This window comes from Mycteria americana, chromosome Z (assembly GCF_035582795.1).
Source record: "Mycteria americana isolate JAX WOST 10 ecotype Jacksonville Zoo and Gardens chromosome Z, USCA_MyAme_1.0, whole genome shotgun sequence".
In the NCBI taxonomy this organism is placed as follows: domain Eukaryota; kingdom Metazoa; phylum Chordata; class Aves; order Ciconiiformes; family Ciconiidae; genus Mycteria; species Mycteria americana.
Window position 1 is genome coordinate 24395445 of NC_134396.1, and position 21861 is coordinate 24417305.

Here is a 21861-nt window from a genome sequence, read left to right on the forward strand (position 1 = left end):
GCTACATGAAATCACGTGTGAGGCCAAAAACATACTAATCTTCAAGAGTTGCTTGGTTGATATGTTCCAAGATCTTCAAGGGTTCTGAATTCATGTTGCTTCTCAGAGCTGTGACAGCATCACTGCTTTGAATTTCATTAAAATAAAAATAAAAAAGCCTTTTAAAGAATTGTGTAGACTTCTAAACTGAAAATAAAGCAATCAAATTATGGAGTATCAAACTAAAATCAAGTCAAGATTTATTTAAGTATTGAGTTACATTACATTAACCCTCAAAATGATCAGTCTTTAAAACTTCAAATGTAAGAAGATTTATCCATTTCATGTTCATTCTGACTACTTAAAAATCACAACTTATTTACTAAAGGATTCTGCACATGTAAGCTGAAGTTAGTTAAGAATTTTACTATTGAAACCAAATTACTTCATGTTTGAAACAAGATCTCAAAGGCAAAAATGAGATTTCTGGCTTTGTATTCCTCTCTTCTACAAATGCTAAGCTTTTTAATCTCCCTATAAGATACTACAATTTGGAATTTAAGTGAACAATTAGAAGTGTGGCAACTCCTCGTTAGTACAAATTGCATTTAATTTCCAGTTTCTCAAGAATTTTAAACCCAGAGCAAATTCTAGAAAATAGTATTCTGAGGCAATGCTTTGGGCTGTATACACTTGGTTAATTTTTTTCCTTTATACTTGTTCTGTGTAGTGAACTGAAGGTAAAGTTATTTCAGTTACTTCCTGTATTATCACATAAAGGGGTTTTAAAGACAAAAGATGCTAGAATAAACAATGTAGGTGATGGGAGCAATGCTTTTTTTTTTCTTTTTTTTTTTTAAAGAAGCTTTCTTGATTTCCACTTATGATCACGGGAGCACTAGACTTTCCTTCAGGCTGACTTTTCTTGTTAGTCAACTTGTGGCAGCGTCCAGGTCCATCACATTTTGGGGCTTTCTCAACTCGAAAAAGCTAAGTTTGATGACTGTTCCCTGCAACAGAGGTCTTCTTGTGATTGGAGAAAGTTGCCAAATGGTTAGTTTCTGCACTGCTTTGGGAAAAAATACAGTAGTTCATCCAAACCAATTTATCTTCATGGTTTCAAATCGCTTAGAGCAATCATACAGGCTAAACCAGACTTTTAGCTCTTTCATGGTATCCTGCAGTCAGTACTTGCCCAGTTAGTGTCTAGTGTTTCCTCTCTTGGCTCCTCCGTTACCCTTCTTGGACAAAGAAACACTCTTCAGGACAACAGTGAAAAAACCTCCTCATTCACCTGCTCAGTTAAAAGGGACAGAATGCATTTCTGGTTGAGGGCTTTATAAAGGAACCTAACTCATTTTTCTCAGTACAGCCCTCAAATCAGACAACTGCAAAAAAGGACAGTGATGGTTAAATGCCGCTTGTTTGCAGGCTCATGTTTGTCAGAGTCTGGGTGGATCCAGTGGACAGTTTACAGAGGTTAAATTTATGGTTTAAATGCTAGCAGTTAGGTTACTGACAGAGCCAAGCTTTACTGTCTTTCTGTTGTTGCAGTCTAAGCAGATTAGTCATTCTTTGTGTGGAAGAAAGCCATGTTAGCTGCTTGTGGACAAGACAAACAGAAGATAAAGACTGCCACCTATTGCATCCTGAAATAAAACACAGTTTCTGCATACACTAAAGGAACATGCTGGCAATCCAATGACAGAACAAAATAAGCAATGAGGGCAGAATTTCTCTTCTAGGGGCTGTTTAATGCACTACAATAGTGTTATTTTCTTCTGGTTGTCCTGAGTTCAGTGCTCCAGCCATCTCTGTCACTTTCCCAATAAAAAGATTTTGGTTCTCCTAACATAAAACTTTTTAACCAAGCAGGATGTGTCTTGACTCCATGCCTAATTTATAAATTGAAAAACTTTCCCTTCCTATATTTCAGTGGATATTGCATCAACAAATCAAATTCATAGCAGGTATAAAGTACCCGGGTGAGGTATTTAATTACAAGGACGTATTTGCATCCCTTTTAGGGTACGCTTACATATGTTAATTCTTTTATTTATTTACAGTGGAGGGAAAGAAAAAAATTCTGCATTCTTTGACCTTGTTTGAATATCCATCTTCACCTTATCATTATCCTGGGGCTGTCTTTTATGCATATAAAACTCTCAAAGCTCAGTGAAGTCACACGGGTGCTGCAGAGAAAATGGGCAGATACTGTGAAAATTTTGACCTAGAACACTATTAAAAATAGGTCAGACAACTAACTGTACTGAAAGGAACACAACTTCACTGACACAGAGGTGAGACAAGGTGACCTGATTATGTATTGTTAACTTTTCATCCTTTTCGCACTACAGTACAATCAAGATTCTTGACCGTCTGTCCAGTACTAGTGGAAATTAGCATTACATTTTTCATAAAACTGACAGCAAGAACATGACCAAAGAAAAATCTAGTGTCACCAAATAATGCAATGTTATTTAATGTTTGCTCTTAGATACTAATGAACCTTTGACTGGTCTGCAGCTGAGCTGAACTGGCTGGGAGACCAGAACTTGGGCCTCTGAGACTTGATGCTTGAGTAGACTTGGAAGTGCACTGTTCCAGGACTATTGCCCTGCAGAGACCACGGGCATCCTTTAACCAACATGGCATAGTGTCTCTATTTTATCCTGACAATTTTTGAGGGAAAAAAGCTATTGTCTGAAAGGAACACTGACTGGATAGGTAAGCTTTTTAATGAAAGTGATCAATATTAAATAAAATAAGGTTTCCTCTATGTATAATATAAAATGTCAAGAATAAATATAATAAAAATAAATACTTAATATGAATTCTCAACTCAGAAATTGTATTTATGATTATCTAATCTGGCCTTTGTAACAGGTGCAGAGATATTCTCGGAATTTCTACATCAAGCCAATAACTTCTGAGTCGGAGCACTCAAAATACTTTTGATCTGGATATAACAACATTAACAGAAGGAGGCTACCTACAGACTACATCCCTGGGTAAACTAACTCCCTATTTGTACTGTTACTGTTTTTATTGTACATCATTCCCAGTTTAAATATGCCTAACTTCATCTTCATGTCACTGAAATGTTTAACAGCTACAAAGTTCCACAAATGAATGAATTTCCAGAACACTATGAGATATGAGCTTACATATTGCTATCAACATTTTTAAGATGAAGACATGACAACAAAGATGTAAAATTGACAAAAGATACATAGTTCAAAAAAAAAGTCATGTCTCCTCTGTACTCTACACAACATATATCAGGTAACACTATTATGCACACTATTAATTAAACATACAGGCTACAGAAAGTTTCAGTCAGGATTATGTTCGAACAACCAGCACTCACGTCCTGATCTATAACTCAATGCAGTGTAACAGAAATTGCAGCTACCTGCACAGCCTAGACAATAGTATCAGGAACATGGCAAAATCTGTCTCATTGTCAACAGCTTCTCTGCTTTGGGCTAGCAGCGCTTCGCTTCTGGTGTTTGCTGCCATCTCATGTGTTTTAAGCAGTATTGCAGTGGAATTCTACAAGAGAACTTTTTCTACCTCAAAAGTGACGTTACTTTAGATAGCTATGCTACTGTCATGGTAAGCAAACACGTTGCTTAAAATTCTGAAAAGATTTCTTAGTATTATTGCTACACAATAGGGAAGTAACCTACATTCAAAACCAAAAATGATATATTCTGAACCGATACCATCCTGTGTCCAGTTTTTGGCTTCTGAGTATATGAAAGACATTGACATACTTAAGTCCAATGGAAGGCCACAAGATTGTCAGGGGCTGGAGCATATGACATAGGAAGAGTGACCGAGGGAGCTGGGTTTGTTCAGCCTTAAGAGGACAAGGCTTCAGGGTCATCTTATTGCTGTCCACCATTACCTAGTGAGAGGGCAGAGAAAAGATGGAGCCTCCTCGGTAACACACAGTCATAGGACAAGACAAACATATGAAGTGTAATAGAGGAAATTCAGATTATATTAAGGAAAAAAGTTTTCACCATGAGTGGTACAACACTGAAACAGGGACCCAGAGGTGTCATGGCAGACAAACTCATAACTTACTTAAACTGACATAAACTACTCAAACAGGACAAACTTCTGATCTCTGCCAAGGGGGGTGAAAGAGAGAAACTACTTACACTAGCATACAGCAGAAAGGCTATTTTTTGGTCAGAAGCTTGTGCTGCTTAAATATTGCATGAGGAACTTAAAGGCAAGGGAACTTACGGATTACATCCTTTTTTCTTAGTGGCTGTGGTCACGTCACCAGGGTTTTTGTTAGCAGCCAACGCTAACCTAAAAGCATAGCCCAAAATATGAAAGGCAGGAAGAAAGTGCAGAAAAGCTTACTTAAACCTCAGTAAGAAAAAAATTCTTCATGCCAGCTAGAACATGTCAGCAAATTCACAGGTACTTTGAAATGAACCCACTAAAGAATCACGGAATCACAGAATCGCACAGGTTGGAAGAGACCTTCAAGATCATTGAGTCCAACCATAAACCTAACACTACCAAGACCACCACTACACCATGTCCCTAAGCACCACATCCAAACATCTTTTAAATACCTCCAGGGATGGCAACTCAACCACTTCCCTGGGCAGCCTGGTCCAGTGCTTGACAACCCTTTCAGTGAAGTAAAATTTCCTAATATCCAGTCTAAACCTCCCCTGGTGCAACTTGAGGCCATTTCCTCTTGTCTTATCACTTGTTACCTGGGAGAAAAGACTGACCCCCACCTCTCTACAACCTCCTTTCAGGTAGTTGTAGAGAGCGATAAGGTCTCCCCTCAGCCTCCCCTTCTCCAGGTTAAACAACCCCAGTTCCCTCAGCCGCTCCTCATAAGACTTCTGCTCCAGACCCTTCACCAGCTTCCTTGCCCTTCTCTGCACACGCTCCAGCACCTCAGTGTCTTTCTTGTAGCGAGGGGCCCAAAACTGAACACAGTATTCAAGGTGCGGCCTCACCAGTGCCGAGTACAGGGGCACGATCACTTCCCTAGTCCTGCTGGCCACGCTATTTCTGATACAAACCAGGATGCCATTGGCTTTCTTGGCCACCTGGGCACACTGCTGGCTCGTATTCAGGTGGCTGTCAACCAACACTCCCAGGTCCTTCTCTGCTGGGCAGCTTTCCAGCCACTCTTCCCCAAGCCTGTAGCGTTGCACGGGGTTGTTGTGACCCAGGTGCAGGACCCGGCACTTGGCCTTGTTGAACCTCATCCAATTGGCCTGGGCCCGTCGATCCAGCCTGTCCAGGTCCCTCTGCAGAGCCTTCCTACCCTCAAGCAGATCAACACTCCCGCACAACTTGGTGTCATCTGCAAACTTACTGCAAACTCGATCCCTTCGTCCAGATCATTGATAAAGTTATTAAACAGATCTGGTCCCAACACAGAGCCCTGGGGAACACCGCTTGTGACCGGCCACCAACTGGAGTAAACTCCATTCACCACCACTCTTTGGGCCCAGCCATCCAGCTGGTTCTTTACCCAGCGAAGAGTACACCTGTCCAAGGCATGAGCAGCCAGTTTCTCCAGGAGAATGCTGTGGGAAACCGTGTCAAAGGCTTTACTGAAGTCTAGATAGACAACATCCACAGCCTTTCCCTCATCCACTAGGCGGGTCACCTTGCTGTAGAAGGAGATCAGGTTGGTCAAGCAGGACCTGCCTTTCCTAAACTCATGCTGGCTGGGCTTGATCCCTTGGTTATCCTCTACATGCCGTGTGATAGCACTCAGGATGATCTGCTCCATCAGCTTCCCCGGCACCGAGGTCAGGCTGACAGGCCTGTAGTTCCCCGGGTCCTCCTTCCGGCCCTTCTTGTAGATGGGTGTCACATTCGCCAATCTCCAGTCAGCAGGGACCTCCCCAGTTAGCCAGGACTGCTGGTAAATGATGGAAAGGAGCTTGGTGAACACATCTGCCAGTTCCTTCAGTACTCTCAGGTGGATCTCATCAGGCCCCATAGATTTGTGAGTGTCTAAGTGGTGCAGCAGGTCACTAACCATTTCCCCCTGGATTATGGGGGCTCCATTCTGGTCCCTGTCCCTATCTTCCGACTCGGGGGGCTGGGTACCCAGAGAACAATTGGCCCTGCTATTAAAGACTGAGGCAAAGAAGGCATTAAGTACCTCAGCCTCTTCCTCATCCTTGGTCACTGTGTTCCCTCCCCTGTCTACTAGAGGCTGGAGATTCTCCTTGGCTGTCCTTTTGCTGCTAATGTATTTGAAGAAGTATTTTTTGCTGTCTTTTACGGCAGTAGCCAGATTGAGCTCTAGCTCAGCTTTGGCCCTTCTAATTTTCTCCCTGAAATAGTAAAGAAGGTGGTCAGTGAGTACTGAAAACACTGTGCCAGGGCAGTTTAATAAAGCTAAAATATTGATCTATTGACCATGCATAGCTACACAACTATTCTGAACAAGGCCAGTGTTCTTATTTCCATCTAGCAAGACAGAGGTACTAAGCTACTGGCTTTGAAAAATGATGTCAAGGCATAGTTTTCCATAGCTGCAGCATGATGAGGGTTAATGTTCTCAGACTATGCACCTGCACTCTCAGTCCATCACTTGGGAGCGCTGAGCCAGCGGTGCTGAGAGGTGTATGCTTTGGCAATACTGTAACACACTCCAGGCACTTACTGACCTCACAGAGACTTGTAACCTGAAAGAAGACCAGATGAGGAGAGGTGCTGACACAATACTTTCAAGCGTCACTGCCATACTTTCTCTTCACCAAGTACTCAGCATGAATCTTAGAGATCATATTTGAAAACAATCCTCAGTCGTCAATCTTTTCCACTTTATAACTGAATCAATGAGAACAAACTGAATAAGAAACTGCATTCAACTGCACTGTTTTCCCGTAAGCATTAAATAAACATTTTCTTCATCCCCCCAAAGGCTTGAGGAAGAAGGCAAACAACTTCCTCTGTTTCTCCTACTTACATTTAGTGAAACAAGATTCCTTTCCTTAGGCAGATGAGGATGACTTATTTTAGACACTGCTGGACATAGTGGTGCCGTACAGAGATATTTAAAGACACAGGTGCATGAGTTTTCTTGGGACTGAAGATACAGTATACACAGTACTACCATCACTTAATGTGTAGTACTGTTTCCAAGTGACAAAACAGCATGAAAGTCTCTGAGCACAGCAAAGTTATAGATACGTTCCTTAAAAAAAAAAAAAATCCTGTATTTTCAGGTTCCATTAGTACTAAAAAAAAGTCTTTGGCACTTAAAGATAAATTCAAGTGTAAAGTAAGACTTCTTTTAACATAATAGGTATGCTTGAAGAAGCACATCTATAAAGGACTTGTCCTTTAGTTATCTTTTGGTCATTTTTCACTTTCTTCAACATAGCAACCAGAAGCTAAAATGAAAGATGAACAGAGATTACTGATTAATAAGGAAAAAGTCAAAGCATATGAAACAGTTAAAAAAAGGACTGATTTATTTTAGCAGCAACCTGAACAGTCAAAATTACACTGTACCATGGCACTTTAGAAAATAAATGCATTACATACAGCATTGTGGGGCTTAGTCACTACAAGCAACATTAAAGTTTTGGAAACAAGATCAGTTTCATATAGCAGTACTGACTGATAAAGAACATGACGGTGTAAAAGAGATTAGGATAACCAAGTCGACCTAGCAGCTTGCTCTGACACGTCCACCTTTCCTCGGGCCAGAAGGGTCTTGCCTGTTAAGTATCACTGAGGTTAACAAACCGACTTTGTTCGTAAGCTTAGGCCTTCCGTCTTCCTTGCGTGTTCCCCGGTAGGCGCCGCGGTCGCTGGAAGGCAACCAGAGCGTGCACGGCCGGACAGCCCCGGAGGAAGCACCCACACCTCTCCTCTCCACCCGCCCCCCGCTCCGTGGCCAGCGCCCCCAGAGCTACCACTTCTCCCAAGGATACCACTCACCCTCCCCCTAGAGGGACGGGCACCCTGCACGTCTGTGCCGGGGCCGAGCCTGGCCTACCCGGCTGGCACTCAGCGGCACAGCCCAGCGGCACAGCCCAGCGGCACAGCCCAGCGGCACAGCCCAGCGGCACAGCCCAGCGGCACAGCCCAGCGGCACTACCGCGCCCCAGCAGCCCGGCCTTACCCCGGCGACCGTTAAGGGCGCTAACCGCCGCCAGGCCCCAGCTGCCGCGCGCACAGCCGGCTCCCCTCACTGGTCACCACCACGCTCAGCAGGCCCCGCCCCGCCCCAGGTGACCACCCTCAGGGCACGAGCGCCCCCACGTGACCACCGCGTGACTGCCCATCCCTCACGCGGCCGCCGCGCCTCGCAGAGCGTTCCGCCCGGAAGCACCAGCGGCACCGCCTGCTCTTGGCACGTGACGCGGACGCCTCGCCTCTGTCACGTGTTCCCCCTCCTCCCCCCGCTCAGGCCTCCGTGCTTTCCCCGTGCGTGCGAGGGCTGCGCGCATGCGCAGCCAGCAGCTGTCATCCGCGCAGGGAACGAGGCGTCCCACAGGCACAGGGAGGAAAAGCCCCCAGGGGACCGGGGGGGCGGCGGTGGCGGGGAGCGGACCTGCCCTGCCCTGCCCTGCCCTGCCCTGCCCTGCCCTGTCGCTGTTCCCCCTCTTCTTCGCCTTCCTCTGGCTGCGGCTGCCCCGTTAACCCTCTCCCGGACAGGTGCGGGGCGAACTCCGAGCCGGGCCGGGCGGCGGCGGCGGTTTTGCGGGGAGGAGGTGTGGGGCGGCCTGCCGGCTCGGAGGGAGGGTGCGGGGTGTGCGTGGGCCGGGGGCGAGCGGGAGGATAGGGGAAGGCCGGGGCGGGCGAGGGGGAAACGGCGATGAGGCGGGGCGCTGTGGGGCAGGGCCGGGGGAAACCGGGTCGGGCCCGGGCCGCGTCGGAGCGCGGGGCCGCGGCGGGTCTAGGCGGCGGGGCAGCGGCTCGCCGGGCTGACCGCGCCGGGGCAGGCCGTAGGGGTCGGGTGCGAGGGGCGGAGCGGCCGCCGTGCCGCCCGGCAGCCCCCCGCTGGGGTGCGTGAGGGGTCGGGACCCCCCCGCGGCCGGGAGGGAATGGGTCCGGGGGCTCCGTTGCGAATAAGTGGATGGCGGCTGGGACCGAGCTGAGGAAACGAAACCGGCAGGTGTCGGAAAAATACGTCTCGTGTTCCTGTTTGTGGCCAGCGATTCTGGGTCAGGGCAATCGGTGGAAGCTCTCCGACAGATCAGGCGGTTTCCCCGGCTGTTCAGAGTGGATGGGCAGAGTAAAATACAGCGTTACCTCTCTCCGTGTCTTTCTGGGCTTTGATGAAATTCTATGGACTTTCCAAACAGCCTCTTTTTCTTACAAAGTACAGCCGCGTTGATACAGCTCGTTCGTTTCTGCATGTCGTTAAGGCGTTCCTGGAAGTTAACAGTTGTAAAGTGTTAGAAAAAGGCTTTAAAGCTGTCTTCTGAGTAAAATACTCAGTTGAACGCCGGTTCCACGTCTGTCTCTCTGTGGTGCCACATGCTTTCAGAGCCAGTTTCGGGATCAGAGCTTTATGCCATGTTAATAGTCTTCTGTTAATGAGCCTTCTCTCTTCCGCAGTTGATTTTAACTGGCAATCTGAAATGAGAAGTGTATACAAAATATTTTTTCTGCTAGGTTAACTGTGTTAGGAAAAATGCTAGGTGTCCGTGTGTTTTTTAAAGATTCATACTAGCTCAGAGCATTTATTTTTTATATTATTAAACTGCGGATTTATGTTTCTTTGCACTCTTCTCTGAGACATTAGCAGCAGCAGCAGTGGAAGTTACCTGGTGGCTACTAAACCAGCAGTTTTTAAGCTGAAACACTTTACACAAGAAAGAAACTTACTGGCAGCCTAATGCAGGCTATTTTTTTGTCACCCTGCAGTGTTTTTTTCTTCACATTCTTAATGAGCTAAGAATGTGAAAATCACTGTGGTATAAAATTTGTCTTGGGCTTTACCCTTGTTTTTCCTTGAACTGTGATAACTAGCTGGTGGTATTGCTTCACAGAAGTACCTTCTGAACACAGTGGAAAACACAAGGATGACTTGCTTTTCAGTACCTGAAATGAGGGTAAACTGAACTACTGCCAGTCATGCTTGTCTTACTCTCAACTTCAGTTTGGAGTGGTGCTGATGTTATTGATTGCTGGCAACGGATGGTTTTCGTTTAGCTAAGTGTAGATACGGATGCGTGTAAGAGCAATTTCCTTTCTAGGGACTGACCCAGGAAACAATACGTCTCATCCAAATAGGCAGACATGACTAAATAGCTGTTGGATCAGAGCTAGAGCCAACGTATGGGAGGGAAAAACCTTTAGTCAGTGTTTGTTTAAAAAAAAATAGTGATCTGCTTTAGTCCCTGATTTTTTTTTAATGGTAAATATGATGAAATAGAAAAAAACCCCGTCAAGTCCTGTAATTTTTAGTCCTTAATTATTGATGAGTATTGAGTACAGAATTTTGTATCTCTTAGCCTGATTTCTAAACAAATCAGCTAAACAGTTCTGCACCAAATCTAAATGCACAATTACCACAGTAATGGATTCAAATCAGAAAATGATGTCAAGTGCTAATTATTGGAATCTTCCTAAGCTATTATGAACAAGCACAGTAATTATTAAAAAAAAATGGTGATTTCATATCTAACTTTATTAAAAAATATTGGATTGAGTAAATTTAGGACTTTCTCAGTTTAAACAGCTCTTGATTGGTCTACTTCTTAGTTCTGCAGTTAATTCACTTTGAAATTTTCAGTTTTTTCTACAGGTGTCTTTTGCTAGGTTATGTTTGATCAGCATGATGCTGAACAGAATGTGAATGGGTGTATGGTGGTGTCAGTTTTGGTCAAATTTGTTTTATGAAGGTGGTATTTTTATCCAGCTACCCCCCAACATAAAAAAAAACCCCTAACACATTTTGAAACACATTTTTAGTACACATGGAGCTTCAAAGAGAGCATATGTTACTGTAAATCTGCTAATACAAGATATTTTGAAGTTCTCTGAATGATCACATGAATGGTTCAAAAGATGCTGTTCTGAAATGTTAAGATTTTAATACTTACCTAGTAAAAAATCTCTGTAGTCACTTGATAGCTTAATATTTCATGTCTCAAAATGAACAAGTGATGTGTTGAGTTCTCTTCTTGATTTTCATTCATATTCATAGACTGACTTGTAAGATATTTTGAAGAAATGCAGTATTTTATACTTGGAAGATAGTAATTGTTGTGTAATCAAATCACATGATAAAGGTGTTCATAAAAATTTGCTGATTCGAAGTCCAGAGTGCATTATAAACTCTTATTGTAGTTTTGGTATATAAAAAGTTAGGGTGTACTTCAGGTTTCTTAGGTGGCATTGTATATATATGATAATTCATTCTGTTGTAGGCTTGCATTTTGCTCCAACTTTATTTCACCTGTTTAAAATTGTGGAGTTATGCATAGCGGGTAGGTTGTTAACTTTGTCCGTGTGAGTAGCCCTACTTCTGAGTTATGCAAGCACTAATTTTTAGCCTTAATTCTGTTTACATCTAACATTTGCAGGACAGTATATTTGGGACAGTATACTTAGGACAATATACCGTGAAAACTGAGGACAATATATGTAAACAACAGATTAGAAAAATTGTCAGGATTTTTTGTTTAAGGTGTTAAAATTGCAAGAGTTAAAATTCAAACATATCTTGTGAAGACTGAATATTGAAGAAATTTCGGTGTTTAATCAGTTTCACTTTCTGATTCTCAGACATGACAGGATACTTCATTGACTGTTGCAGATATTACAGGGGAGTTTCACAAACAAAATACATTCCGGTTCCTTTGTGACATTTCTGCCTGTAAAATGTAGAATCACTCACTTGAGGCTGTTGTGATTTTGCTCAGTAGACCTATGATTTCCTGCTGGGTTTTGTCTAATAAAACTAAAATGCTAGTTATTAGCAGGTAGCTTGTCTCTAAGAAGACCTAGATAAGTACTCCTATTCATAATAGATGCTGTATGACAAAAATTACTGTGCTAGGCCAGGTTTTGTTTCATTTTCAAAGTTTATTTCTTTGCTTAAAACATAATTTATAAGTTGATAAAATGGTAAATGAACCTATGGCTTTGGAGCCAGATAAATTGTTTATAATCATAAACTGTTTTGAAAAAAAGAGGGCAATTCTGATTTAACATTAAAATTAAAATTGGGGAAATGTGTAGAACTCTGTAAACTGACCTATGAATAAAGGCATAGAAATAAAAGAGTTTAAGAAACTCCCTAAGTTTTAGGAAGCAAATTCTTCATGTTTAGGTTTGATTTCAGATGGAAGTATTTGGAGTATTTGATTTGAATAAATGATGACAAATATTTCAAAACTGAGATAAGTAAAAATATCTAAAATTTGGAAAAATATTAGGTAATACTAGAGGAAAAACTTTTTCTTAACTGGTTTGTTGCCTTCAGGGTTGTAGGTATGGCTTATGTTTGAGTTGGTGAAGCTTCTAAGCTCACAATGTTCTTCTGTTGTCCCTGTGGAAATCTCTTCTGGATTTATTGAGATGCAGATCTTTGCAGGTTCCTGCTGTACAAATGTTAGTTACATAGTTTACTTTTCATTGAACTTTTTGCATCACAAAGTGATATGACATGCTAGAGCTGCAAGTTCAACAGGGGCACAATGTTGATTCTTTCTTCTTGCTCCTTTTGTCTGTTATAATATTGTGGATTAGAGCCATGTGGTTCCCAGATACCAGTCTGTGAGTTCGTTTTAAGTGGTCTGCCCCTGGTATGCCATTAAATGGTATGCCATTTCAGTGGCCTGTGATCAGTTTGGAGCGAGGAGGCTTTTGGTCATGTGAGCTGAGCAAATGATGCTTTCTCCACTGCTGTGAGCATTGTAGCAGACCACAGAAGTGCAGTATGACTGTACTGTGCATGTGCTTTTTGGTCATGTGGTTCACTTCAGCATGCATACTTCCAGTCATAACAGCAGAAAGACAAGACATGTATGACTCTTCCCTGACCACTAGGTATTGGGTCTATGGTAATTTATAACAAGGCGTAAGGGCAGGGGAATTGCGTGATGTCTTTGAATTATAGAATGTTTTATGAGAGGGGGAGTGCTCACTGTGAAGGTTAATAGTAGCACAGGTGCAGAAATAGTTTCATATGTGCCATAAGCAGCTTTAAGGGGGAAAAGTACATCTTTCTGTTTCTCAGGTCATAGAGAGTCATTTATAAGTTTTTTTGACCTGTCCTTGTTCTGCATCTGATAAAGGACTTACCATGTAGTGGTGGCTTGTGAAAAATATTATCAGTGTTACTATAGCATAGCCCTGAAAAGAGTATGTGTGTTTTGATGGTAAGGAGTTGTGAAATGCAAGGTATAAGGGTATCTTTTGGGAGGCAATCTGTAAAGGCAGTTAATAGGGAGGTTTTTTGAGAAATGCATGTTGGCAGAAATGACAGACCTGGCAGAACTGTTTAGAAGTGCTTAATCAGGAAGCAGTTCGCATCCACGACCTGCTATTTGTATCCCCAGGATATTACAGGCTGCATTAGCAATGACTGTTTTTCTGAACTTTTAGGTGCTTGTAAATTAGCTGTTTTAAAACTGAGATCTAGGCCAGACTGGTTTCCAGTCTCCATGAGGACTACACCCAAATTTGAGAATGCTGTTACACCATTGTGTGCATTCATGGTTTACTTGCGTCTTGAATAGTGCTTACAGCTTTGGTACCCCTTTCCCCTGAATAAAAATAATGTACTGTGACTGCTAAAGATCCAGAAATAGGATGCAGTGATGATCAGAAGTATGGAATGGATTTTCTGTGAGGAGAATAGGAGTCTTCAGCTTAGAAAAGAGATGACTGCAGGAGACCATGATAGAGATCTGCAAGTTGTGCGTGCTCTGAAGGTAAATATGAGCAGATAGATAACTGTTCCCAGTGTGCACAAGGTGTCTGATGAAACTGAAATGTGAAATATTCAAAACGTACAGAGGAGATGTATCACTTAGCATATTGTTGATTGTGGAATGCTTTGTCATGAGATGTTTTGGATATTAAAGGCCTACAAAGGTTCAAAATTGTGGGCAAAAAAATCCGTCAAAGTCCACAAAATGCAATAATATCCTCTTTGTCTAAAGATTCCTTGATCTATACATTGCTGAAGACTGGAAAAATTATACTTTTCCAGAATACCATCTCTACCCTACACTTACTTTTTTCTAGCTATCTGCTGTTAGCAACTGTGGAAACTTGATAGGTCTGACTTGCTGTTGCTGTTTCTGAAGGCTGTTGCATGCTGCTTCCAACTAGGACTACGAATTTCATACCTGTGTTTTCACTAAAAAGAAGGTAAAAACTCTTGAAACATGGGTTGCAAATAAAAATGAGAAAAATGCCCCTTTTTTTTGTTCTTCTTGCCCTTTGTCCCAGATCAGTTATTTCAAGATGTTTTTGCATGCTGTGAGCCTGGTGTGGGACAGGAATGTCTATGGAATGAATTCAGGTCATTTTTCAGTTCAATATTTATGGGTTCAAAATAGGTCCTTTTTATATTTTTGGAAATAATTGCTGTAAGGGTAGTGCCAAGACATGGAAATGCAAACTTGAAGTTTGTCAAACTACTTAGAGCTTTATAGTCAAATTGAGGTGGTTTTAGGAGCTTCAGAATATGGTTACCCATCCAGATTCCTGGTTTCTTAAGGTTTTATAATAGATAAATACTTTAATACTCCAAACATTTTTAAGCTTAATTGATTCTTCCTGATGACCTGTAGATGTCTGATGAATACATGCCTAACCATGAAATTTGGCTTATATCACAAATACAAAACATTGTGGCCCATACATTTATTTTAACAGTTGGTACAATTAAATAACATAAATAACAGATTTGGAATTCCTGATAAATAGGATCTTTTTCTTTTTCTAAGCCAGGTACATAAACTAGGCAGACATAATTTGCATGCGCACTTACTGTTATGAAAGGAACAATTCAAACATAAGTGTGCAAAAACAAATTACATGGAGAATTAACTATTTGCGTGCTCAGTAATAGTTGGACGTGCAAACTATGCTTGTATGTTTCCAATTACCTGAAAGTCATTCCTGTAGCTAGTTATGGACTGTGCACTATTGCAGTATCTTACATCTTTGAATTTGCTTTACCACACAATATAGGGAGTTGGATGGTACTTACTTGCAGATTATGCTAAAAACTTTTTAAAAATGATGTAGGAAAATGCAGAAGTGAATCTACCCATATCTGTGATAAAAATAAATTACTGGATGAATTTACGGAGTTTTTACTGATGTTGTAAATAAAATTGCTGCTTAGACTATTATAGATTAAGACCTGGTTTTCTACTGCTTGTTTCCTTTCCAGCTCTTGCAGAGCTGGTTGTACAAACTTCTTACTTTGTTTGCAAAACAGACTCTGCAAATAGGAGGTTAGTGGAAAAAATCATAGTTTTCCTCAAGTTTTGTCAGTAAAATGTTTTTATTGAATAATTCCTAAAAAATGGTGGCTAGTACTTTATAATGTGAATGCTCTGTCCTGCTTTTTTAAATTGAAAACTTTTGTATCTGACAACTGTTTTCAAATAGATTATTTTGTGTTTTCTTTTAGATCAGTCTCAACAAAATGCTGTGGTTTTTTGTGCATGCCTTTCTCTGGACAAGTTTATTTTCTGGTTGTTAGTTATTTGAAAAATAACTATTGAGAATCGTTATTCTCAGGATGAGTTATTTCTTCCTCAAATGTTTGTTGTCCCATAGTTATTGTGGGTGAAAATTGCAAGAAAAGAAAAAGGGAAAAAGGTGTGTTTTAACTAATTTATCTGTGAGAATTTATGACCTTCAAAGATTTGTTCTTTTTTCTTCCTGTCTTTCTTCTTTTTCTCATCTACTGGAGCTTGCTTTATGTAATCTGTTTAATTTGGGTTGTTGAGTAAAGATTGTGGACATTGATATTTTATATATTGAACACACAGAAATAATAAAATAATCTTATCTTCCAAAATATGAACGCACTTATTTTATGACGCAAGTATGACACAAATGGCCTGTAGTTATTTAGTGCTTTTCCATGTTAGCTAATAATTTTGTGTATAGCAGAACAGACATAGCAGGCTGTGTTTTTCCTCCTTTCTTGTTCAGCAGAGCTTTCAGTAGAGGGGCTGAAGTGGGCACCATTTGGCAGGCAAGAGATGCCTCCCACAAAGAGTCTTCGGAAGGACAATTGTGCCACGTCTTCTGTAGTTTAAAGCCAGAAAGTTTTGGTTCCCTGCTGGTGAGGGGTGGAACTCAAAGTACTGGTTAGTTAATTTTACACGAGAAGCAAAAAGAAGTGGTTAGCCTTCAGAGGAGATCTGACAATTTAGTATTAAGGTGGAGAGAGAATGCTGTAATACTGAAAGTTGTTTTCATGTAGGGTTAGGTTTTTGTGCATTTTAACCAACTGCAAATTAACACGTGCTGTTTTTCTGGTGTGTTTCATTCTGCTTTAATAGAGTATTTTCTAGTTGTGTGAATCAGTGCCTTGCTTGTAATTTGATTAAACACAATTGCTAGTTTGGATTTCTACATTAGGTGTCAAATCAAAGAAACTTAGAAGGTGTTTTCCAGTTCTGGGGATGATATATTCTGTGTTCGTGTGAGGGTATGGATGATTCTGCATGGAAGAACGGTGTTTAACAGATAACTCTTCCACCAATAAATTATATTTAGTATCCCAATAGCTTTAACAATATGGTAAAGTGTAGGCATTACAAAAAGCAGTCCACTGTTTTGACAGGGGAGGCTGGAAATTGTTGTTGCCTTGTACTAATTTGGATAGTTGAGATTCAGTTGGCTGCGGTGAGGTATAGAGGTTGTTTCCTTTTCTTAGGATATAGAAGAAACAATCCTGTAGATTCTGCACTTACCAAACAATCATGCAGAATAAAGTGTGTGATCAAGCATGTAATATGGTACACTTCTGTTCTGTAGATGTAGGTAATTAACTCTTCCCATATCCAGCCTTATTTACTAATGTCAAAGCACGCAGAAAGTTATTCTTTTATTTCTCCCTCTCTTTTCTGTTTGTGTTTTTTTTTTTTTTTTTCTTTTGCTTTGGCAGCCCCTGAGAAGTTTCTTGTAGTCTTTTATCACCTTTTTGTTCTGGTAGTTAATTATATATCAAAGTATCGAGTTTGTTATATTTGTACAAGCTATGCAGTTTAAATATTACAGGATTTGTTTAAAAAGCACTTCCCCCTGTCATAATAACTGGTGAAATGCGTTTGCATCTTGGATTATGTAAATACTGGTAGCATTAATGAGATTTTGTCTTGCTGTGAGTATATGAGCTTTTCTAGTGTTGTACTTTGATATTTTGAATTAGGTTCATTAGATTTCTCAGGCCACATACTGACATAGATGTGGGTAATTAAACTTTGCTGACTTCACATTTCCAGTTCTGTAGTATTAAGACAAATATAGCATTAATGTACTCCTGGTTGATGATTTGGAGGTCTTTTGACAAGGCCTGACAACAGCTATAAACTTTTTAAAAGGAGGATCAGATTCTTTAACTCAGCTATTGGCTCTTTAGCTGGCAACTTTGAACAAGTTACATGCTTGCATTTTATCTAAATTTTGCGCTGTGTAATCAGACATGCTTCAAGACATAGGCAAACTACTTGGTCACCAAGAAATTCAAGCTTTATGGGCACGCTTTGCAGGTTATTGGATCAGGCTCATAGCTTGAGCTTGTTTGACTAAAGCTTTCCCATGATTAGCTAAAAAGCTTCTTTCTTTTAGTGTTATGCAAAGTACTAACGCATGCTAATTTGAGTGGAGTATGTCTTCTCATTTATTCACATCACCATCTGCTTTTCTAGATAGTCACGGGCAACCTTGTCAATGTGCAGTACTGTCTTGCAAGGGAGACAGAAAATGGCTGATTACAATGTTGATATTAGGGATTTAAAATAACTGTTAAAAAAATCCCTTTATATGTGTTACTTGTCTTTCTGTTTTATAATATGCAGCCTAAATGGACATACTGCCCTTGTTTCTATAGCTTTGTATTTACTAATGTCTTGCATGTTTTCATTGTGTAGTAGTAAAATTAAAACTCTGGAAGTCTTATTTCTAAGCTTGTACAGCTCTGTAATAACAGAAAATAGGTAGTTATGTATAAACCTAAGTGGAATAGTTAAGACAGTGATAGTATGATTGCAGTGTGGATTTTACTTTAGAATGGCATCTCAGTAGTTATGTTCTTGTCTGGAAAAGAACCTCTGAAGGCCTCTTACCTCTTATACTGGACTATATTTTATGCTCTCTTTGGTTTAATGATTTGGTAGGGTATAACCAAATTTTTGCTTGTGAGAGAAAGAGCAAAAGTAGGAATTGGTGGGAGAAAGTATGCAGGACTCTTGAATTCCACAAAGTCCTTGAGAGAATTACATAGTGTGTTAGATGTTAATAGAATTGAATGGGAAGGCCAACATTTTCCGGTTGGTTTGTGGCATAGCATTTCAAGCATTGGAACAGGCTGCCCAGGGAAGTGGTTGAGTCGCCATCCCTGGAAGTATTTAAAAGACGTTTGGATGAGGTGCTTAGGGACATGGTTTAGTGGTGGTCTTGGTAGTGTAGGTTTACAGTTGGACTCGATGATCTTGAAGATTTTTTCCAACCTATACAATTCTGTGATTCTGTGATAGCTTTGTTTTTTGTGGTACCATGTACTGGTGCCACCAGTACTGTGGTACTGGTGCTTACTGTTTTAGATTGACATTCGTAATTAACATTACTGCAATAATAAAATTGTGAAATGAACTTAAGAAGTCTCAACTGGTAGATCATAGCTGTAAAGGTGTTAAATTACTAAGAAATCATAAAATGAATAGGATCATCTAATAAGAAGTATATTAACTTCTAGCATAGTAAGTACCGCATAGCCTTTATGATCTACTTCCTAAACTACAGGGGTTATATAATAGAACCTGCTTAAGGAGTGTTCTTACAAACATTGGGCTTACCAAAGAGCTGTTTTACCCAGTAAGTTAATGAGAAGATGTCTTTTACTGAGGCAGAAAGCATAGGAGCATAGATCGGACTGTTTATTTCCACCAATAGTAACAGAGCTGGCTGGTCTGTGTGGTCATTGGATAGAGAACTGGACCCTAAGATGTATGGAAGCAGGTAGAAAAAAGATCCTGTGAAAGAAAGGATTTGTATTTTTCATGCTCCAATGAAGCTGGGCAAAAATTGTGCCTTTCCAATGCTATAACACACCTTCATGATTAGTTGAAAGTTATTAATTCTGCCTGTGGTATAGATTCAGGTTCATCACAGTACAATTCAGTTATATGCTTGAGCCTTCTTTTAGTTCCAGAGAGGTAGAAAAATAGTCTAGTTAGTATCTTTACTTTGGTATGTTTTGCAAACAAGATTTCAGGAATCTAGCAGCCAGGCAAGCATGCTGGCATGTGTGATTATGGAAGTTAGCATGAGTTAAATGCCATTTTTTTGTTTGATTAACAATCCTTAAATTAACTGATTTCTTTATTGTGGCTAGGTGCTAGGGTATATTCAGTTCATGTGGTACTTACATGTTGTTTGGTACATTGCTGTTTTTAAAGCAGCTCAAGTATTAAAACTGATATGTTTTGGCTAGATGTCTTGGTTGAGGGTAATTTTTATCATACTAATTTATGCAATAATTAATTTGTTGTTGCTGTTGCTTGAAATCAGACACTGACCAAAATCATCCTGCAGCTTTTCTCATAGGTGAACCACTTGGATATGGCTTTTTCTTGTCTCCTTACCCCTTTTCATAGAGAATGTAGGAAACTAGTTATCTTTCAGGCTTATGCACCTTCACCTTAGACAAATTTAATTCCAAAACTTACAGAAGACAGAGCCTCAGGTTTGTAGGAACACATACAGGTACTGTGCTTGCGTGTGTTTTGTGCCCACAGACAAAACTAGGATAAGAAGGTTGATATTAGATTTCCTTTTGAAACTGGCTTTTTATATGAATGGTTTCATTTAATACGTTTACATAGAAACTGATTAAGCTAACTGGTAAATCAATTTTTATATAAATGCTTTTGGAAATGGGCTTCATCTGTGATGTAGTGGAAGGTGATGTAGGTGATGTTTGGCACTGTGCACGTGTATGAGTTGGCAGAATTAATATTAATTCATAACTGTAACTTTGGCTTTGTGTGTTTAGCTGTGCAGCTGCAGTGTTTAACTTACAGCAGTAGGTAGGAATAGCTCAGAATCAGAGAACTGTGGAGGTTGGAAGGGACCTCTGAAGATTGTCCGGTCCGATCTCCCTGTACAAAGCAGGTTTAGCTGCACTGGATTGCTCAGGCAGTGTCGAACTGGCTTTTGAATATCTCCAAGGATGGACACTCCACAACCTCTCTGGGCAACCTGTTCCAGTATTTGATCACCCTCGTGCTAAGTTTTTTACTATCTATGTTTAAGCAGAATTTCATGTATTTTGGTTTGTGTCTGTTGCCACTTATACTGTCACTGGGCACCACTGGAAAGAGTCTAGCTCTGTCTTCTTTATATCCACACAAGGATAAGAACACAGAATCACTGAGGTTGGAAGGGGCCTCTTGAGAACATGTAGCCCAACCCCACTGCTCAAGGAGGGTCAGCTAGAGCAGATTGATCAGCACTGTGTTCGATTGGACTTCGAGTATCTCCAAGGACAGACACTCCGCAACCTCTCTGAGCTACCTCTTCCAGTGTTTGACCACCCTCACAGTGAGAAAGTGTTTTCTGATGTTCACATTACATTTTCTGTGTTTCAGTTTGTGCCCATTGCCATTTGTCTTGTCAGTGGGCGCCACTGAAAAAAGCCTGTCTCCCTCTTCTTCACTCCATCCCATTATGTGTTTATACCCATAGGTAAGAGCTTTCTCTTCCCTAGGCTGAACCATCCCTGCTCTCTCAGCCTTCTCTCATGAGAGAGATGCTCCAGTCCCGTCATCATCATAGTGGCCTTCTGCTGAACTCTGTTCCAGTGCTCTGTATCTCTCTTGTACTTGGGAGCCCAGAACTGGGCACAGCACTTCAGGTGTGGCCTCAGCAGTGCTGAATAAAACGGGAGGATCACCTGCCTTGACCTGCTGGCAGCAGTCTTCCTAATGCAGCCTAGGACACTGTTAGCCACCTTTGCTGCACAGGCACATTGCTGGCTCGAGTTCAACTTGGTGTCCCCCAGGACACCCAAAGGCCTTTTCTGCAAAGCTGCTTTCCAGCCTGCCAGCCCCCAGCGTGTACCCCATATGCCTGGGGTTGTTCCGCCCCAGGTGCAGGACTTCGTACTTCCCCTTGTTGAGCTTCATGAGGTTCCTGTCAGCCCATTTCTCCAGCCTGTCAAGGTCCCTCTGAATGGCAGCACAACCCTCTGGTGTATCAGCTGATCCTCCCAGTTTTGTATTGTCTACAAATAACACATTGAATTAAGCAGAAATAGTTGCTCTGATTGGGCTTAGATAAATTTACATGCCTGAGAAATGCTGAAGTAGTGAGACAACAGTTCAGTTATTGGTTAACTGAACATAGTTCCAACTATAGATGATTGCAGCATGCCTCCCCCCATTAAAGTTAGTGCTTTAGGAATGCTTGACTTGGTTTGGGAACGCTGGGCTTGGTACTAGGCAGGTAAGTGGATAAAACACACTTTTGAAAAATTAGTGATGTAAAAGACAAATTCATAAGTGGATGCTGAAGTCATTTGCTTTAAAAAAAACCCAAACAAAACACCAACCAAAGAATGAATCAACTTTTCTCTCTCTGCACCTCGTCCCTTGCAAAGCCCCCCAGAACTGCACTGACAATGTTGGAGAATACTGGAAGAGTTGA

The 21861-nt window shown here is 41.1% G+C and overlaps 1 protein-coding gene across 5 annotated transcripts in view; it reads left to right on the forward strand.

Annotated features, from left to right (window-relative positions):
• Positions 1-8477: 8477 nt before the first annotated feature.
• Positions 8478-21861, forward strand: part of KDM4C (lysine demethylase 4C) — a 277722-nt gene continuing 264338 nt past the window's right edge. For all 5 annotated transcript variants that reach the window (XR_012779017.1, XM_075527201.1, XM_075527204.1 and 2 more), the window contains exon 1: positions 8478-8658. The gene's annotated coding sequence lies outside the window, so the exon portion shown is untranslated. The remainder of the gene's footprint in view (positions 8659-21861) is intronic.